At 44.8% G+C, this 12343-nt stretch overlaps 1 protein-coding gene across 3 annotated transcripts in view; it reads right to left on the reverse strand.

The window, feature by feature from the left end:
* Positions 1–12143, reverse strand: part of MAP3K13 (mitogen-activated protein kinase kinase kinase 13) — a 77075-nt gene extending 64932 nt beyond the window's left edge. Inside the window, exons 1-2 of one of the 3 annotated variants that reach the window (XM_080604118.1) lie at positions 11796–12143; positions 6813–7821 (exon numbers count right to left, since the gene is read on the reverse strand). The gene's annotated coding sequence lies outside the window, so the exon portion shown is untranslated. Of the gene's footprint in view, positions 1–5338; positions 6392–6812; positions 7822–11795 lie in introns of those variants that run through there. The other 2 variants (XM_080604121.1, XM_080604119.1) reach the window with 2 other exon arrangements.
* Positions 12144–12343: the final 200 nt, after the last annotated feature.

Below are 12343 nucleotides of genomic sequence, written 5' to 3' on the forward strand. Positions count from 1 at the left end.
CTGCAAAAAGAGAAGGAGAGTGGAGCGTCAAGCAACACAGATTAAAGAATGTCAGCCTCTTAAAAGCAACTCTCCTCTAACATCAGGCAACTGCGCGCACACAGCATGATCGTAGAGCCCTGCTTGGAGCTACTCACTCGGAGAATCCAGAAATAAGCATCGGAGCCCTCCATGCAAACCACAACCCTAGTACAGCTCAACAAAATGCAGTTTCATTCCTGGATGACTCTGCAAAATCCCAGTGCTTGGTAAGTATCTACAGCAAAAACCTGGAGGTGTGTTCAGAGTGATATCAGACTTGGAAGCGTTCTTCATTAATACTATCAGCATAATTTAAACTGGCCTGGGGGAAAAGAGGACAAGGAATATCTCTCATCACACAGAGCATAAACAAGCTCCTGAGAGTCTCTAATGCACCTCCAAGTGACTCTGGCAATAGCCTCGCTCTCTCAGTAGTGGTTTCAAAGAGCATCTGGAAAAATTTTGTCCTCTAATTAAGCAAAAAAGTATTCTCTCAACACACAGTAGGTGTTGGGAAACGTAAGTGGTATAGCATCTATGCCTTGGAGATGTGAGGTTTCAGAAAAAGACTGAAATGAAATCTTACAGAGCAAACAGGAAAGAGCATGACTTACTGGGAAAGAATAAGAAATAAGGAGTATGAAGTATTCTAAGCTCTGAAAGATACAGTGAACTCATTGAACAAAAAGAAGGGAAGCCAGCCTTTTGGCCGGGCCAGCTTTCTACTAACGTTTTTCTTTGTAACAATGGCAGTCTCTTACTGGAGAAAAAGCAGGGCGTTATAAGTGTCAAGAACTATCTGGCACTGAGTCTGTGCAATCCAACCCACGAAGCTGAAGTTTGAGCTGTCTTTTGGTCCTGTAATCATGTGGGCCTCCCACAAAATAGGCAGAAGGTTCCAGGATCCCTTGGCCAGGAGGGAATCAACAAAAGCATCCATCCATTATCTGATGCACCACAACGCATCACATCTTGTAGAACCCTGAGGAGCCGCCTGTTAGGGGTCAGACATACAGTCCTCTTCAGTCAGCTGGCTACCTGGTCATCTTACCGAGCCCCCAAACATGACTGCACTGAACAACTCCCATCAACAGGTTGCATTATTTCTCCCCAGCAGTTCTTGCCCCCAGGAATAAGCAATGGATTATTGAACACAAAAAATCATCTCCTTGCTTGTAGCCGACACCTTTGAACAATCTTCTGCCCACCAGGCTGCAGGAGGAGTCTCTAAGCACAAAAACACAACAAATAAGTTATCCAGCACCAGTATTTCCTCCCATTACAGACAGGTAATTACATCGAAACTACAGGGCACAGTACCTCGAGGAATGTAAATAAACCATAAAAAAGTACTGTATTTGTAAGTGAACCAGAAGGTCAAAGTACTCCTAGTCATCTATACGCCGTGCTAACCTCCACTTGGGAAGGCACGGAGAGAGAGGAGTGCTCCCAGCAGCGCCGTGACTAAAAGACCTGTAAACATTTCTCATTCCCAAAGGGGAGTCACGCTTCCACTGAGCAACACCACGAACTTTAGCATTCAGGTTGTCGTTAAGACAAACAGTTGGAAAACAAAGGATGTTAAGAAGAAGTCAGAAGTCAGTCTGCTACCTGCTGAGGCCCTTGGCCACCTGCGTGAGAGCCCAACTTCTCCACCTCCTCCGACACTCAAGTGTTTGGCTGATGTGAAGCCAGCAGCAGTGCTAGAAACACAGCACCGGTGGGAAACTGCTCTTCCAGCAGCACCCAAGTGGTCCGCAGGGACCGGTAACTGAGGAAACTTCACCCCCTCTAGCACTGAGCCATCCTGCCACACAGCAAAGGCCAAAACTGCAGTGGCCACAGCAGCAGGCACCGAATGAGACGGCGACCGTGCAGCCAGGTGAGCACGCCAGCAGCGACCCGGAGCTGCAGGCGCCAGGGCATCAGCCTGTACCTGTGACTTGTCGGGCAAAGCTACCGAGCTAAGGAAGGAGCGGCCATAGCCCACAAGCCTCTGAAGAAGCGGACAAGATGTTTCTTTGCAACTGCAATGGGCAAAAGGAAGATAAGGAACATTTTCTCATCAACTTGCTGCTTGCGCTGGTACGTTCCCCTTGGCTTGGCTCTGAAGCTGGGCATGCTGACTACCTTCTGCACTAGGAAACTTCAAAAATCACACACGCTCTCTCAGTGGAGTCTACATCTAAATACACCGTGAACAACGGGCTTTGCTCACAGTTCCCACCACAGCAGTACTCTCACTCAGCAGATGAACGCAAGGACAAATGTAGGCCACACATGCAGAGAAAGATATCCAGACAACAAAGATACTATAGATGTCATTTTCAGAGTCAGGAAATGAATAGTCACTAAAATAGCCTGCAAGTGCTGGGGTACAGCTCAATATGAGCCAGATGGGCTAAAGGAAAAACAAGCTTCATCAGAAAGTTAGAGTTTTTTCCCCACACACACTAAATTGCCTGATGAGTCATTAAAGAAAAATCTTTGTGATGTAACTATTCAGTTAGGCATGGGACTTATACAAAGAACACTCTCATAATCAGCTCTTGAAGTAATCCTCTGACCACCATCTGGAGGTCAGCCTAAATCCTGATCTCGGTTACACTAAGCATCCACGCACCTTTGAAACCAAGATTTTAATATAAACACACCTGAGGTGAACCACAACGCCGCATTGAACTCCCAAAGCAGTAAAAGATGACAAACACTAAAAACCCGAGCGACCTTTCACTCCACAGGCTCTCTCAGACAGCTCTGTAATGCATGTTCCAGAATATGCACAGACTGAGCCAGGGGCGATTCAAGTCCGTCACATCTAGGGAAACAGCTTCAAAACGAGTTAGTACAAAGGCAGGACTTATCAACCCAATCCTACATCTAAAGCAAAATGTTTCTTTTGTTGAACAAAAACAACTGAAGCAAATGAAGTCCATATGACAAACCCCGCCTCATTCTGATAGCATGAAAGCCTTCCGAGAATTGGATTCTGACAGTGAACCAGACTTACCAAAAAACATAAAATAACTTATACCCCCCCCTCACGTAAATAATTCAAAAACATTTTACCACTAAGGCATGCAGAAATTCCTTCACCTAAAGCACCATGCATAACTAGTTATTTTTGTTGTTGTTTGTTGGGGTTTTTTTTTAGTACCAACCTCTGATTAGCTGGAAGCTCTTATTCCCCACTAGCAAATAAGAAAGTCTAAGACGCCTCCCGCTTACAAAGCCTCTCAGCTAGAAAAATGAGTTCTCTGTTATACAGCTTTCAGTGTCACATGCTGAGCTCCCCATAGCAAAGCACTCAAGAATGAAACATGCCACATCACCGAGGAACACATCTAATCTCATCCGTTCCAGAGGAATTCCTCTCTTTTCAAGGCAGTTTATCAACCAGATTTTAGAACTTTGCAAGAAAGCCCACAACAGCAAGAGAGGCACGGAACAGCCCCAAAATACTCAACCACTTACGCTTAGTTCATATTTGAAAGGGAATCTGTACAAGAAAAAGAAATGTTATTTTTTTTTCCCAAAAAACGATAGTTTATAAAAGAAACAAAAAGTCTTCTGTGCTGGAAGGAATGGCCCCAGAAGTCCCAGGCCTCTGAACGCTGGCCTACAGGCACACAATTTCCTCCAGCTAAAGGTATGTTTAAGTATAAACAAGAGCAAGACCAGGAAGGATCACCAAACTCGACACCAGCTAGGAGACCGCAGATTCCCGTCATTTCACTACCTACAGAGTGACAGAGGGGGGCTGTCACCACCCCCTGCAGCAGAGCCCACCAGCACTCAACAGGAGCACACTACGTGGTGGTTGATGCTTACGTAGTTAAAAACACACTAAATATATATATATATATATATATTTATTTACATTTTCACTTCATACTTTTCTTGAAACGCCATTTTAATTAATGTTTATTTTCCGTGGAGACAGGAAAAAAAGGCATAAGGTGTTCAGACTCCGGGTTTATCATTACAAGCGTTACCAGGCTGAGCCCTGCTGTGATCTGGGCTGCTTCTGTGCCCAGCTAGACCAGCTCCAGTCTAGACAGGGACAAGTTTTACTGTGCCATTATCTTTGCCACTTTCCTTCTGGCTACAGAGCTGGTGTTTGGCAAGGGTTACGCAGGGCCAAAGTCCTATACAGCAGGTAAATATTTAACTTGGGCACTGTACCACAGGGACCCACCTAGAGTATGATACAGTAGCTTATTAAATCTCACACTATCTTTTCTGACCAAGAATAACAAATGGCAATTTATCTTCTTTATGGGAAGTTGTATAGACAAATTCTACAAGGACAGCAGCTAAGATTCAGGTCTAATAATCTTAATAAATGACCTAAAAGAAAATACTTCCACAGAAGCATATTGCAATTTCTAAGCAAGATGACGTATACTCCAGAACAGGTTCAAGAGAGGGGCAGAAGACACACTTCAGAAATCATTTACAAATTAAGGAAAATTCAGCACTTTTTCAAGCACTTTACCACTGCAATTCTGCTATTAAACTTTGTCACAAACTCTTATATAAAGCTCTTGGGCTTTACAAGAAGTATATATTCTCCAATAATATTTGGATAAATCTACGTACTGCTGTACGAGCACAGACTTCAGCTGATTTTCTAAGTGTAACTAACCAAATTGGTCAGATCCCAGAATTACTCTTTGTATGCCTCCAATGTAAACTACTGCTAATATTCTCATCTTTTATGTTATTTCCAGGCAGAGGTCTTTCTCAAACTGCTCATGAAACAAAGTTCAGATCAAAACACAGCAACTAAGACTAAAATTACCGGTTTACTACATTTCAATTGTTTATCCACCTGTTTTCTTTATCTAAGCGCGGTTTACTTATTTTTTGGCAAGTACTCCTATCTTTGCGTTTAGCAAGAACTGCTTTTGTTCTCTGAAACTGAACACCTGTTTCAGCAATAATTCTAGTGCAGTTACTGGTGATAATTACTACACGTAAATTTCTAAAATTCTGCAATGCTACATTTCTAGCCCTTTATACTTAATGTAACATGTGCGCCACCCTTTAAAAAAAAAGTAACTCTTATGCCATCCTTAAAAAAGTAACTTTTTTTTTTAACTAGCAGAAGCATTTTTAGTTTGATTTAGTTTATTTCCTGAAAAAATGTCCGGTGTGAGGAGGCTGAGAATATCAGCCACATCATGAAACAAGGAGACAGACAGTACTGCAGAACTTTTACCTAAATGTACTGACTAGGACCTGGAGGTGAGCAGGGAACAAGATCTTCCAGTCTCAAAAAATAATAAAACATAAAACCACTTGGCCAGCTCACCTGTCCAAGGAACTGCAGCCTCAGGGCGCACTTCCACGAGCAGCTTAACTGATTTTGAGCCGTGCCACAGCCTAAATGGGCGGGCCTGCCTCTCCCTTTTACAGGCACCAGCAGCAATACAGGCAGCCCGTCAGCTCGCTCACTTCACTTTCTGTCTGGTGCTAATTGCTGGCCAGATACGAACCCAGCTGGCCACACAAGCCCTGATACCTGCCGCACACAAGAGGCAACGAAACTGGGTAGTTGGAGGGCAGGAAAGAGGTGCACAGGGCCACCTCAGCAGCACCACCTCCCACCCTTCCTGGCAGTTACCAGAAACGTAAGCTTTCGCATCTCGCATGGCTGCTCGGAGCCGTCAGATCAGGGTTCAAATCCACCTCAGAATGAGTGCTGAAAGCATTTCTCTTTATTTTTTCGCTCTGCTTTGACAACACGATCAGTATGCTAAGAGCAGTCTACCTGTGAAGTAGTGTAACTAGAGGACACAAGAAATGCAAATGAAGCCACAAAGTGATCTTAGCAGTTTCGAGCCACAAAACTCCCACAAAAGAGGAGGATGACAGGTCCTGACCATTTACTCCCAAAACTTCATTTTCATTGCACAATGCTTGCAAGTATATTATTTGCTCCCATCTCCATCCCCCTCATAAAAACGGGCTGGAGGCAGCAGGCTGTGCCCGTGGGGAGGCCAGGTGCCACCTCCCCTCACGCTTCAGGCACTGCGCTGCCCGCCGCTACCCCTGGTCTCACTTCATCAGGTGAGGCCAGGGAATCCACGCAAGGCGCCAGCTGAAGCCGTCCCTTTCACTCTTCCAAACTTGTCACGAGAGAGAGGCATCAAAATTACTGTGCGCTCTTTTTAACTGAATACGGCACAAAACCACAGCAGCCTGTGCAGATTTATTTTGATCTGCCAATAGCCTGTGATACATTTTGCTCCGACAGGGTTGCGATAAACACCACAGTCTTAACTCAGACACGATTTGCTCCAGATTCTGTGCAAAGATCTGGTTAAACGCTGCCTCCTTCCCGGGCAGAGCAGACCATGCCCTGCGACACCTGCCTCGAGCTTCTTACCGGCACTGCCAGCGCCTCACTTCTCCACAGGGCTGAGAAACAGCTCCTGCCCCGGGGGGAACTTCCCAAACACGCCAAAGTCCTGCTTTCAATCGAGCAACCTAAGGGCCCTACAACAAGTCGGTGCCTGGCTCCAGCGGTGCCGAGCGGGAGGGACACCGGGGGGCAACCGGGGGAGCACTGGGGGGGCACCGGGGGCAACCGGGAGGGACCGGGGGAGGGGAGGGCATCGGGGGGCAACCGAGGAGCACTGGAAGACAACCGGGAGGAACCGGGGGTCAAATGGGGGGGACCGGGGGACACCGGGGGCCCGCGCCGTGCCGCCCCACGCCACCCCCAAGGGGGCAGCAGCGCCCTGCCCCAGCCCCGTCGCCCCCGGCCCGGTCACCCTCGTTACCTGGGCACGGCGTCCCGCCGCCGACAGCACGGCTCGGCACGGCTCGGCTGGGTACGGAACCGCCCCGCCGGGCCGGCCTCCCGAGCACCGCCCCGCCGCTTCCGGGGCCGCGCCGCCGGCACGGCGCAGCCGTGGGCCGGCACCCGCCGACATTTTGGGGGCGCGCAGGGACACCGGGAGCGGCCGGGCCGGGGGCTGCGAGCGGCCTGTGTCCCCCCCCGGAGGCCTTCCCAGCACTTGTGGCTGTTTACATTTCTTTGTGAGAGTTTACAGCAGATACAGCACCAGGGAGGGGGTTACGGGAAACGTTACCCGAAACCGGCATTCCTCACGGTAATGTTGGTTTTCTCGTAACCTGAGGTCCAGCCCAAAAAGCCAAAAAAACTTTCTCACCAGTCCTCACAAAATGTTAGGATGCAGCCTACGTAGCCAAACTGGGTATTAAGATGTCAGTCCTGGACAGGTGCTTTTAACATTATACTTTACCACTGGACTTTACTACAGTTCCGTTAGTGGTACATCTACAAATCATCCTGAAGCCTGGAACGGAGAGCAGAAACATTTATTGATTATGTGTATCTTTTTATCATCATTACTGACAATTTTATTGTCTCCTTGAAGAAACATCCCTCTACAATTGCTTGCGTTGCTTTTATTTGTAGTGTGTATATGAACATTTACATCATATCTCAGCCTTCTGTATAAATCACCTGGCGTTCTTCATGTCTGATTCCCATTTGCTGGATTATCTCATGGTGATACTAATACCGTACAGCAGTGCTTAAACCATGTGTAGATGCTGCGAGTAAGGGAACTGTGACCTTCATTAGTGCTTTTCTGTGATGCTTCCACATCACAGTACTTTTGCTTGTTCATAAGGACAACAGTACTGCTTCAATGCCAAGGGACTACGATACTTCGAACTGATACTTTAATTAATAATGTTTTCTGAAAACGTTCTGAATTTTCATTCACTCTTCAATTTTCTGCCAGTCAGTTTTACAGTGAGCTGTAGAAGGGAGTAAAATAAGGAAATTGTAACCACTAATGTCCAAATTAATATACAGGGATGATAGCAAGCATCGTTTGTTCATGGACTTCAGTTTTTTGAATGAAGCCCTGTATTGTTTTGGGTGATATTATTCCCTGTAAACTAGCCTGTGTAGTATAAACAAACAAAAAAGACAATTATATCTGTGTGACAACACTAAGTTCTTATGTTTGCTCACCCAAAAAAATCTGGAAAACGCTCCCCATGTTTACTTCTCTGCCAGTGGAAGCCGTAGTAATCAAGTCAATCACACTGCATTGCGCTCGCTAAGCAACCAGGGACCATCTCTGAAGGCCGCTGTGCTGTCGCTGTTTTGTCCCAAGTAAATCCAAGAGGAAGGTGTCTGCTGGCACAAGCAATACCGCGGCTTGCCAGAAGGTGTTGCTTTGAAACCACGCAATTATCCGAGCTTAAAAATCATGAAAGGAAATAGGCTTGGACGATTGCACACGACTGACAGATGAGTTCTCCCTGCCAGAACAATGTAAGATCCTTTACTTGAAATGATCGCTTTTAAAATAATTTAAATATTAAAATGACTTGTATGTGCAGAGCAATAGAGAGGGAACTAAGTGCTGAACAGGGCACTGACTTGATGGAAAACATTGTGGTTTTGCACATTCCTAACAAATATGTTACAGCAGCTTTGTGTGTGCAAAAGCGTCAATGGCTTTTGCTTTGCAGGCTTTGCTGGCTTTGCTGTTTATATATATGTATAAAAAAAAACAGACCTGGGGATTCTTAGAGGGGTAGCTCGTGATTTCAAGAAAACAAAGAACAGAGCAAAGCCTCCGTATGACAACTAGCTGTCCTGCCCTAAGCACCATCTCACTGCACTCTCAGCAGAAAGGAGCTGCTTATTTTGAAAGGGCATGCAGCAGTGGTGACTTACCAGAGGTACAACTGCGCTGCACCTACAGCCCTGGTTTTAAGTACCTACTAACAGTGATAAATACTGCATTAATAATTAAGCCTAGCCTGGGTCTGGGAGACAGAACGGGAGGTGAAGTTTTCAAGACATTTAAAACCTTTTACACTAAAGGAAAAAAGCCTAAAAAGATGCCCAGAAGGAAGGAAAAGTTTTTAAATATGCCTATCACATGAAGTGGCTCATTGCTAAAACAACCTCCTACAACTGAACAGCCTTCTACAGCTGAGGTTCTGCAGTGGAAATTCAAGTCTAGGAAAGTCTAGGATAGGGTGATATTTTACACCCCACAATACGTCTTGGAGCACATCTTGTGTAATGTAGTTACTGCGCTTACTCCAGCTGTGCCTTTCAAAGAGTTACATCTGCCCGCCCTGAGGCTGTGAACTCCAGCTCACTATTTTGGGGAACAGTTTAGAAGAGGAGTTACAGTTAGCAGAGGAGGTCACATCAGGGTGGGCATAACCAAAGAAGCCTTTGAATACTATCTGATGATCAGATGTTTACCAATATTGTTTTTACCATAGATAAAGGTGTTAGCCTGGAGCAGAGGACAGTGCAGCAGACAAAAGATCACAGAGGTGAGTAGATCAGCTGCTTTTACAGCAAATAATCTACCCAAATAATCTAGTCCCCCAATAATCTTAGCTGTAAGAAGGAAAGCAGAAAACAGTTGTTGAATTCAGCAGGCCCTCTTAGCCACTTCAACAGCAGAGGGTAATTTAAACCCATTGTTTAGACCAGTTGCTGTCAAGATCAAGTAAGTTTTCAGAGTTCCTACCCTCCTCGCTAGTGCAGCCATGGGTTTTACCACAAAACCTCAGCTTGGATTGTGCAATGCAGCTAGCTGGATCTCTCAGATTCCTGAGTAGTTTCAGCAGAAATCCACTGCTCCTGCAGCTGACGCAACATCACTGCAGTCCCTCCTTTTCAAATGCATTTGGGGCCAGAGATGGACATGTTTTTTTCAACTTGTCTAATAATCATTTTTCAGGAATTTTTGTTCCCTGTGAATAAGTTTATAGCAAATCAAGCTGCATCTTCTGAAGTACCATGGATTAACAGTAAGCTGGAATAAAAATTAACCTGAGCCTCCTGTAAAGCATTTCTTTGTATCATTCAGCACTTTCTGAGCAAGGCTGATGATCCCAGGACGTTGTAGGAAACTTGCCAGACTCGTGGTACTCCAACTCCAGAAGAAGCAGAGTTCTTTTTCTTTACCACAGCACATGCTGGGGGTGGCAGACAGAACACAACATCCATATTCATCGAAATCTGTCCTTTGGTGAATACTCCTCATTTCCATTTCTCGTAATGGAGTCTCTAAGGAATTGTTATTCCCCTTTTGAAAAGCTTTGCACTTCTCCAGAACTGCAGTAGGCACATGGTGTATCTTCTGAGCATCATCCTCTACTCTGTAGTCAAAAGACCAGTAAACAAAGGGCTGACAAAACACAACAACACTCACAGGAACATTTGCCGCTATCTCCCTGCTTTCTTGTCCTCTTGAGAGCACGCCTTTGGTTACTCAGTCTTTTTTTGCACAAGATTAAGCCTTCACATAATCATAGTTTACTTCTGAAATGGCATCAGCTGTTGCAGAGGCAGACAAGACCAGGACTGCCCTTTGCAGAACATGAACATGAGCTATTTTTGAGATTCCAGTTTAGCTGTATTTTAGGTACATTTTCTTTTGGCAGGCCTATAGCTAAGAAAGCTGTCACCACATCTCATGGCTTTATAGCCAACAGCTGTTTTTCATCAAGGTACAAACTGCCAGGCAGTCTGAAGGGAAGATCCCTGCTCCACGTGGAAGAGCCTTAGAAGTTCTGGATATCTGTACAAGCTCGCTGAATTTCTCAAGAGCTTGCAGAAAGAAACTTGATTGTCTTGATTACATTTTGTCAAGGTTGACTGCACCAACTGGCTCTGCAACCTCTTCCCACAGCTGTCTGTGCTCAAGATCAGCTCAGATATATCGCAGGGCTGCATTGCCTTGGTTCATACTGCTGTGAAAACAGCTAAGGGGTGGGGGGAAAGCAACAAACAAACCAAAAAATAAAGTACAAACATCAAGAAACTTAATCTGGGGCCTGCCCATGCACTCTTCTTTCTCCACTGGTTTGAAATTTGCATTTTGGGGGTTGCATTTAAACTCAGGCCCTGGCACTTAGTCCTTGTACAGCTCGGCACAGAACAGATTAAGTATTTGGCAGAAAGCTCTGAAGACTTTAATTCCCTCTACCATATAAACTTAAATGAACTTTGTCTTCTTGTTACCAAACTCTGTCTTTAAAAGAAATAAAAGACAAACAGAAAGCTTACAACAATAAACCTTAAACATTTACTGGAACCTTTCTGTGAATTTGTAAGGTCACAGAGCTATCTGTTCCTGAAAACTGTTTTCTTCCATGTTTATTCATGCTCAGAAGGGTCCTGTTTTGTTACAACTATGCTGGTTACATTATTAAAGGACAAGAAAAATAGACCTGTAAATTATAAACAGAAAGCGCAACTAATCAGAGTGATCTTTGATTTTGTTCTGGTTAATAAAAAAACAGTAGATCAGTTAGCTCCCACAACTGCAAGGCACATTTACAGCATTTTTGTAAACTCCCAGAATACACTGTTTTACAAGCAAATTGCAGACCATTATTCCTGATTTTGTCTTCTATCTTGCTTAAAAATGAACGAAGAGTTGTAGTGATCTGCCACATAGAACAAGAAAGGCAGCAGTTGCTGTGAAAGAAGACCGTATATTCATACAGAACCTTCCAGACACATAAATCAAGTTCTATAATTACCTATACCTGTTCCACACCAGTGGAAGGAGCTGCAGCCCTTCTGCCCAGTGGTTGTCTTTTAAAGGTTAAAAAGTTAAAAAAGAAAGATTATAGAGATATAAAAACATTTCAATAAAACTTTCCACAACAAGCTAATTAAGATAGACTACACCCCACTCTGCAACCCACAGTGGAAGAGAGGTCTCGTTAGATGCCCATACCTGGGAGAGGTGCGTGTGGCTGGTGCATTTTTCTGCAGGAGTTACTGGGTGATTCAGCCGGGTCCGGGGGCAGCTCTGACCTCTCTGACCCAGTGCTGCGTGTGGATGCTCCCGCAGCACCCTTGTTACGTGCTCTGGATGCATTCTCCATCACCTGCACTAGGGATGGTTGTAGGATAAGACAACTGAACCAATAAATCCATATAAAATCCAATAGGTCCATATAAAAAGTCAACAGTTCTTCAAGGTCCAGGAATTTTCCCTCTGAAGAACACCTTCTTTCCCTTAAATTACCTTTTAGTACAACAGACACAGGTATGATATTAGAAACAACTTTATTTTTTTCCTACCTCTTAGCCTTTTTTTTTAGTAAGGTGATATTTTTCTAGGAGGGATTTTATAACACCACTTACCACATCCTCAATTCATTAGCTTTTCTGTACTATTTTTTTTTTAAAATCATAGAATCATTCAGGTTGGAAAAGACCTGTAAGATCATCTAACCCAACCTTTAACCTCACACGAGGGCCTGAGCCTCCAGCAGAGGT

This window comes from Anser brachyrhynchus, assembly GCF_964034855.1.
Source record: "Anser brachyrhynchus genome assembly, chromosome: 9".
NCBI lineage: Eukaryota > Metazoa > Chordata > Aves > Anseriformes > Anatidae > Anser > Anser brachyrhynchus.